The sequence below is a fragment of the Physeter macrocephalus genome, chromosome 2, assembly GCF_002837175.3.
Source record: "Physeter macrocephalus isolate SW-GA chromosome 2, ASM283717v5, whole genome shotgun sequence".
In the NCBI taxonomy this organism is placed as follows: Eukaryota; Metazoa; Chordata; class Mammalia; order Artiodactyla; family Physeteridae; genus Physeter; species Physeter macrocephalus.
In genome coordinates this window covers 93,236,869-93,245,171 of record NC_041215.1, presented here as the reverse complement: position 1 = coordinate 93,245,171, position 8,303 = coordinate 93,236,869, and positions in this window count along the sequence as shown.

The window sequence follows — 8,303 nt, the reverse complement described above, 5'->3', positions numbered from 1 at the left end:
ACTTGCTAAAAGTTCAAATGATGGTTAGCATTTTTCAGCAATAAAGCGATAAACATCTTTAATTAAGGTATGTACATTATTTTTTTAGACAATACTAGTGCACAGTTAGACTACTGTATAGTGTAAACATAACTTATATGCACTGGGAAACCAGAAGATTAGTGTGACTTGCTTTGTATCGATATTTGTTTTATTACAGTGGTCTGGAACCAAACCCACAATATGTCCAAGGTATGCTTGTAGTTAAGTTGTACTTTTGATTAGTTAAATATGTAATATTTACATTATAATTAGACATGTTGTCTACTATGACTATGTCTCTCATGTATAACTTTCTTTTTGCTAGAATTAATAAATGATTTGAATTTTTCCATTTTAAAAATTCTCTTTATATTTTCTATTATTTAACCTTATATCTTTGCCAATATTTAAAAATATGTTACAATAAATCCAAATGAATCAAACATTCTAATTAATCTTCTAAAATAAATCCCTCCTAGAGCAGTTTGATATAGTCCATTCTAGACTGTTTTCCCTCTAGCCCAATATAAGCTCTCATCCTGGCATCTTCATTCTCATCATCTGAGGGAATCTCTTTGCCTCTCTCCTTTGTTGGACATGCTGTTTCCTGTATCCTATGTCATTCTCTTTCTTGTTCTGCTCATCCAAGTTTGTGTAGTATATCCTCCAAAAACTTTCTGAGAATGATTGTATAAAACACAAATGTTTAGAGTCCTTGCATGTCAGAAGTTATATGTATGTGACTGATCATTCAGCTAACTTAAGATTTTAGGTTGAAAAAATTTCCTTCCCTCAGGATTTAGAAGACAAAGTCTATTGTCTTTCAGCTTCCAATGTGCTGTTGAGTATTCTGTAATCATTCTTACTCGAGACATTGTGACCATTTCCCCCCCTTTCTAGAAATATCTTATTCCTTTTTGGGCTAGAAATAACAAAATGCCAAAGACTTTTATGTTTATGAGTGTTCCACCCTCATGACCTAATGACCTCTCAAAGGCCCCACCTCCTAGTACCTTTGCCTTGGACATCAGGTTTTCAACATACAAATTTTGGAGGGATGTGAACATTCAAACCGTAGTAGAAATTTTTCAGGATCTTCTCTTTTTCATTGGTCTTCTGAAAATGTACAATAATATACTTACTTTGGGTCTATTTTTAATCCATTGTATATGGAATTTCTCTAATTCAGGAAAAATACATTTTAGATTATAAAATAGCTACTGTTTGTTTCATGAGTGACTTAAATTTTTAAATCATTCATTTCTGATTGTTTAAACAATACATACTCAACATAAAAATTTGGTGCATGGTGCATGTATAAATTTGCAAAATGTAATTAACATGAAGGAAAAATCAGGTATAATTCACTAGATTCCTATAAACATTTTGGAATATTTACCAAATATTAGAACTAGTTACTTTTGATAACATTTATAATCTGACTCAGTTCCTTAGTGTTAATCTATGAATGAATATTTCCTCATGTCAAGAAAGATCTCATAGTGGTTTCAGATTTCTATATGTGGACTATTAATTATTTAATCATTCCACTATTTTTAAACATTAGGTTTGCTTATAGTGTTTGTTGTTATAAATATAAATATGAGATATTTGCATATAATAACAGCTAGTACTAGATCTTCTTACCACATTTCTATTTGGACTCATTTAATCTTCATAAGAACACTGTGACTATACCTATCCTTATTTTAGAGAAGAGCAACTGAGGCACAGTGACGTTAAGGTCACACAGCTAGTAAGAGGCAGTAATAAGATTTGAATTCATGCAGTTTTTCTCCAGAGTCCATCTCTCTCACAATATTTCATACCATGCCACCAACAGCTTCAGTATCATTGTCAGATATTTTTTTCCTTAGGATAAATCCCCAGAAATTATATTTTTGGAACACATGGTAGGCAAGGATATTTTTTAAAAGAACTGACTGTACTGGAAGAATTTTTTCCTTAACACTGTTCCAATGTTGAAACTAGTTAGAAGGGGACTTCCCTGGTGGTGCAGTGGTTAAGAATCCGCCTGCCAATGCAGAAGATAGAGGTTCAAGCCCTGGTCTGGGAAGATCCCACATGCTGAGGAGCAACTAAGCCTGTGAGCCACAACTACTGAGCCTGCACTCTAGAGCCCACGAGCCACAACTACTGAGCTCATGTGCCACAACTACTGAGCCCGCATGTCACTACTGAAGCCCTTGCACCTAGAGCCCATACTCCACAACAAGAGAAGTCACTGCAATGAGAAACCCGCAACAAAGAGTAGCCCCCACTCACCGCAACTAGAGAAAACCCGCATGCAGCAACAAAGACCCAACGCAGCCAAAAATAAAAATAAGTAAATAAATAAATTCATGGAAAAAAAAAGAAACTAGTAAGAAGGTAATGAGGATTGTCTTTCTAAACTTACTCTTAAAACTTGCTAATTCTTACTTAAAAAATAGTCCAAATCAAAGGTGCTGTGTAATCATTTTTATATTCAATTTCTATAAGTACTATAGGTTTATAAAATGTTTAATGATTATTTTCTTTATTCTTTTTTTCTAACTTTCTATTCATTTCCTAGATTCTTTACCAGCACATGTATATTTTCTTTATAATATGATGAAATTTTAAATGTTAAGGAAACCCATTTCCTATTATGTTTGTGATAATTTTCCCTGAATTTTTGTGTTACATTAAATCTGACATTTATAATTTTAATTTTATTTTTTGGCAAATGCTATTTTTTTTGCAATTGATTTTTTTTGCTACTTGAAAAGAAGGTATATTCTATAATAGTTGAATATGTAACAAACTTAATAAAGATACTTTCCAAATCATAAAAAATGTTTTTCAAAGTCTAAAAGATGTATACTCTCACTGCTATTATGTTTCTGACAATTTATCCATATGTGCACAGTGTGTGTGTGTATAAAACTTTACTTACATGTTATTTAATTTTAAAAAATCATGCTTTTCAAGAATATGAGAAAAATAGGCTTTTTAAAAAATCATCCAAATCCCAATTAGAAACATCCATAATATTTGATCAGCTTTATTCCAGATAACTCTAGAGAGAAAGAAAAGAAATACAGATTTAATTTTAGAGATGTGTTCTAGTGTTAATAAAATTGTTGTATTTAATTTTAATTGAATGTAACCCAAAATTGCCAAAAAAAACTAGTAGCATTGCTAAAATTCAGGCAATTGCTTCTTTACCAAAAGTGATATTACTTCCTAAAATATTCTTCTAAAGTTAAGATTTTAAAAAGATAATGAAAACTTGAAGGGATTAGAGTTTTATTTAAACAACAAATGATTTTCACATTTTGTCGCAACTTATTTTGAAAGTTTTGAAATTCACAGATAATAAACAAGAACAATAAAACAAAGACCCCATATACCCGTGACATAAATTGTTGGAATCACTGACATTTTCTGGTGTTTTTTAAAGTTATGTGTCAATTAATACAGTTTGTATTTACTCCCTATTAGGAAAGACAACGTAATGCACATTTATATATCTTTTTCTTACTCCCTTGATTTATGTTATTAATATAGTTATGTTCATACTTCCTTTCTAAACTAATAGTAACTATGGCTGAATTCAGTTTTATAATTAAAAGGATTCATTACTCCCCACAATTCTCTTCCTTCTTCCTCAAGGTAGTTTCTAAGGTACTGTGCTCTGTATACTGGTTGTCATAGAATAATTTTGTTTGTCTATTTGTCTGACACTGAATTTGTTAAAGTTCTTGGACACTTGTGATCATGCATCTGCTGCTGTTATCCATGATGAAAATTTATCTAGGAAGATATTTAGGGTTATATTTCGTGTCCCTCAGATCTGTAGACATCATTTACTGGTAAGAATACACTGCCTTCTAGTATAAGAGGCTGCTCCTTTCTGTCTGGACACCAATTATTAGTGATGTTAAAACCCCAAGACATGTCTGGTGTCTATTGTTCTCTATCAATTTTCCCTGGTAAATAGCACACTCCATAAATCTACAGATTCCAGTCTTTATTTGTTTCAAAATTTTCACCTATTATATATTTGAATAGATTTTGTAGTCTATGCATGCTGTTCTCTTCAAAACCGCTAACCATGTGGGGCCCAGATGTCCTTTGTTACTATATTTTTAATGTTTTGTAGTCTTATTTAATTAGTTGGCATTTTCCTTTTGTTATGTGTTTTGACTCAAATCTATCAACATATTTCTGACATTCTTTTCAGCCCTTTTATCTTTTTTTGTTTCTATAGTACCTTTGATATTTTAATTCACTTCCATTTCTTCCCCATGCTCTATTCTCAAGCTTTTCATTTGTACTGATCTATGGTTTTCTGCTCTTTTAAGTCTTTTCTCTCTCATTTCTATACTTCTTTTAAAAAAGATAATGTTTTCTTTCATTATTTTGAGATTTTGAAAGATAATTTCTAATATCTTCCTCTCTTTTTATGGAGTGATTCTTCTTGAGGTGTATGATATTTATCTTTTGATTATGTGTCTATTCCTGTTATGTTTGCAAGTTTTTATGCATAGAAACTTTATTAGTTTATTTGCATAAAAACTCATCTTTGAATGAGCAATGGCCTCCAGAAAATACAGTGTTGGGAGAGGCAGTTGGGAATAAGGCACAGAGGAGCACATTTTCTAGAACACACACTCTTCTATTTTCTTTGTATCTGACCACATTCTTTGTACAAGGGACACAATTCCCCTCAACTTTGCTTAAGAAACTCATGGGCCTCATAACAATTCCTGTTCAGGCTCAGGCTGTGTATTTGGTGGTCTGGCTCGACTCCTTCTTTCACTCTACTTCACTCTCTTTAGTCTCCTGGAACTAGGAAATTAATCCTAAATAAAATAAGTTATTTATCTGCTTGATTTTTCTCTTAGCTTCCCTACCTATTTACTTTAACTGGGTTACCTTCTGGACATTCCACCTAAGACCTAGGACCTGTACTGAACTAGGCCTAATCTCCCTAATCAAACTATACTCACATATGCCTTCCATGAAGGTGATACTTGTGGAGAATATGTATTTTGCTAAAGTTTAAAGGCAACAAATGTTAACCCTTAACACGTTCCGCATCTTAGTTCAGGCTGTAGAGTTTTGGCAAGTGTGCCCCATAGTTTGTGGTTTGAGGTTATGGCTGTCTTTCCTTTTTGGCCACACCACCCAGCATGTGGGGGCATGTGGGATCCTAGTTCCCAGACCAGAGACTGAAACCCCCCCTGCCCCCCGCATTGGGAGTGTGGAGTCAAAACGACTGGACCGTCAGGGATGTCCCATGTCTGTCTTTTTATATCACTGATGAAGTACTTTTAATACCTGTCACAAGATGTGAAGTTGGGTAAACTATTAATGTTTTTTCTTAATTTCTGTAGATTTAGTTATTCATTTTTCTGTAAGATTCCTTTGTTCCTGTGAGTGTCAATCTTCTTCCATGTGTCTGATGCAATTGGAAAGGATAGGGTGATTCCATATTAAAAGATGTTAGCATAGTACTCACTGCTTGAATAGAGATCATGGCCATGTCTTTGAAGTGCAGAAGTTCTTATAGCTTAGTAACGGTATATTTTTGTAATGAATTCAATTGTTTTTATGAAGAAAAATACCTTTTCCAGATAGAGAACAGATGCATATTTGAAAGAGTTTTCTTCTAGCCCTTCTATAGTTTTAGTTTTGTTTTTTGTGGGTTATTTTTATTCTTGTTTTAAATTTAATACTTAATAAATTTAGTTGTTATTTTGGAATATAGTATGAGCTGACAATCTAGAAATACTTTTTTTAGTAAACAGCTAAGTTTTTGACACTTTAGCTGAGCAATATATATTTTTCTTTATTGATTTTTGCTTATTTATATCACTGTTTACACTGATGTTTCAAGTGCATGGAAGAGTGTGGAACATAGTAAGCTCTCAAATATATTTGAATTAATTAGTAATATCTACTCACAAAAATAAATGTGTTTTGCTAGCATTTTCACTCACTGATAAGGATTTCCCTGGTTTCTTATGGAAAACCTTCACAAAGAAGATAGAAAGTATGATGAAAATCTCACATTTGACAAGTGCCAGTTGAATTCTTCAGGAGGCAGATGCCAAGACAGACTTAAAAGTGCAGCCATTTTATTGGAGACGATGCCTGTGAAAGGATCAGGATTAGGAAACAGAAGGCTTTAGGCTATTATATAGATCTGAAACCAGTGAAGGGAGAGGAGGAAGGAAGGCAGATTAGGTAGGAAAGTTTTCAGACTTTAGTGTACCTCTGAGAAAGCCTTGGCCAGCTAAAAGGGGACCTCTAGGGCAACGGTTGTGCAGAAATGGCCAGCCACTGGTATTCCCATCATGCTCTGTCATTGTTTGCCTTATATTGTCTGTGTGCTTTCTAGGAAAAGCATGACTTCAGCCTGAAATCTCAAGTAGATCATGAAAGTATTTACACCACAGTTGGAGACTCTCAACTAAATACTTCTCATGACAGATTCTAGTTTGAAGAGAGATCTTAGTGGAGCATAGTCTGGGTTGCCACAGATACCATTGATAAGCCAACAAAAAGTGAAAGACAAGGAGACTCTACATGAATAATCCTCTTTTCTCAGATAGAACAGTTATGAAAGAAAGAGGCTCAATTATTATCAACATCAGAGACTATTATGATATTATATATAAAGTTCTATTATTACAATAAAAAAACAATTAACTTCATTTACCCAAGTTTGCACCCAGTTTACGTAGCCTCAGTTTCCATGTGTGAAACCAACAAATAGCCCTAGAACTGAGGAAGCTGTAATTTTACATTCTGGATACACTGATACATGCCAGCCAATTTTTGATTTAAAGTAGTAGTAGTTTAAAATACAAACATAGGAAATAAATGGATAAAAGTATGTATAGGGCCCAATTTAGTGTTATTAAGAGGTACACCCTTTCTCCTAGTTAATTAAAGACATAAACACATGCACACATGCAGACACACAATATCTATAAGAAAGAGAACACAGTTTCAGCAGTATATTTATTGTATGTTTTTCTTAGAGAAGGTGAGATTTCACACAAGTTTTTATAGATGGCTGGATTGTGTTGTTGGTTGTCATAAAATAATTTTATCTTTCACTATTCTACTTTCTTCTTACAATGCTGATGTTACATGTTTTCATCATTAAATAGCACTGTCAATTTAATGATTTTTTTTTAATCAAACGAAAGCCTTCTCATAGACATTTTGTTTGTTAAGGCCATTACATGGTTATTCTGTACTTTTCCATACTATGAATATCTCTGTTATTCTTTTTCATATTTATTTTCAAAAATAAACCACACTCCTTATACTTCATAAAAAGGAAAGCAAAGTTCTCAAACTGGAGACATCTCCTTCAAAGAGAAATTCCAGAGAGCTCTACTCTCTAAATGATACATGTACCCTTTCCTTTCCATGAACTTGTTCACCTCATACTTGTACTATGCTAATATTTGTTGATTTCAACCAAATGGATAAATCACAAGGTCCAAGAATGAACTCTCATTCATAATGTTTTGCAGTTGATTTTCCTTCCATTGCTATGAGTAATAGAAATATAACATTGCCTAATGATTAAGAGCATAGTCTCTGAAGGTGGATAGGAATATAGATGTCATGACACTTGCAAAACAGTGTGACTTGATTCTTTTGCCTTATTTTTCTCTCTTGTGAAATGTAGATATAATAATATCTAAATTGCAGTTTTGCTGTGAGAAATAATAACATAAATGTAAAATCCTTACAGTACTGTCTGCAACATACTATATATCACTAAATATGAGTCATTATTAACTTTTGAATTGAAGGTAGTTTAATAAATACTGTGCTTTTCTCAGTATATGCATTGGGGTTTTACTTTGGCTTACAGTCTAAGCTAGTCATGGCCTTCCCATTTCCCTTGTCAATCACTGATTGAAGCTTAAGTAAATTAACACTCTCCAGGAGGGGAAACTATAATAAAACACAAATGGATGTTCAATGAATGCCCCTAAGTAAAAAAGTTTCCCTTCATTTGAAAGAAAGGCATTATTCTTATCCTGGATATCATGGTATGTGAGTATAAAGTATGGAACCCTGACAGCCATCTTACTACCAGCAGGAAGATAAATCCAACACACCAAAAAAATCAGGCCCTAGAGAAACAGAGAAAAATTGAGCTGTATCCATGGAATTAAGCCAGTCCTATTGCACACCATGCCTCTTAACTTCCAAGAATGTGATCTGATTGATTTTTGTATCATAATTAATCTCTTTCAACTTGG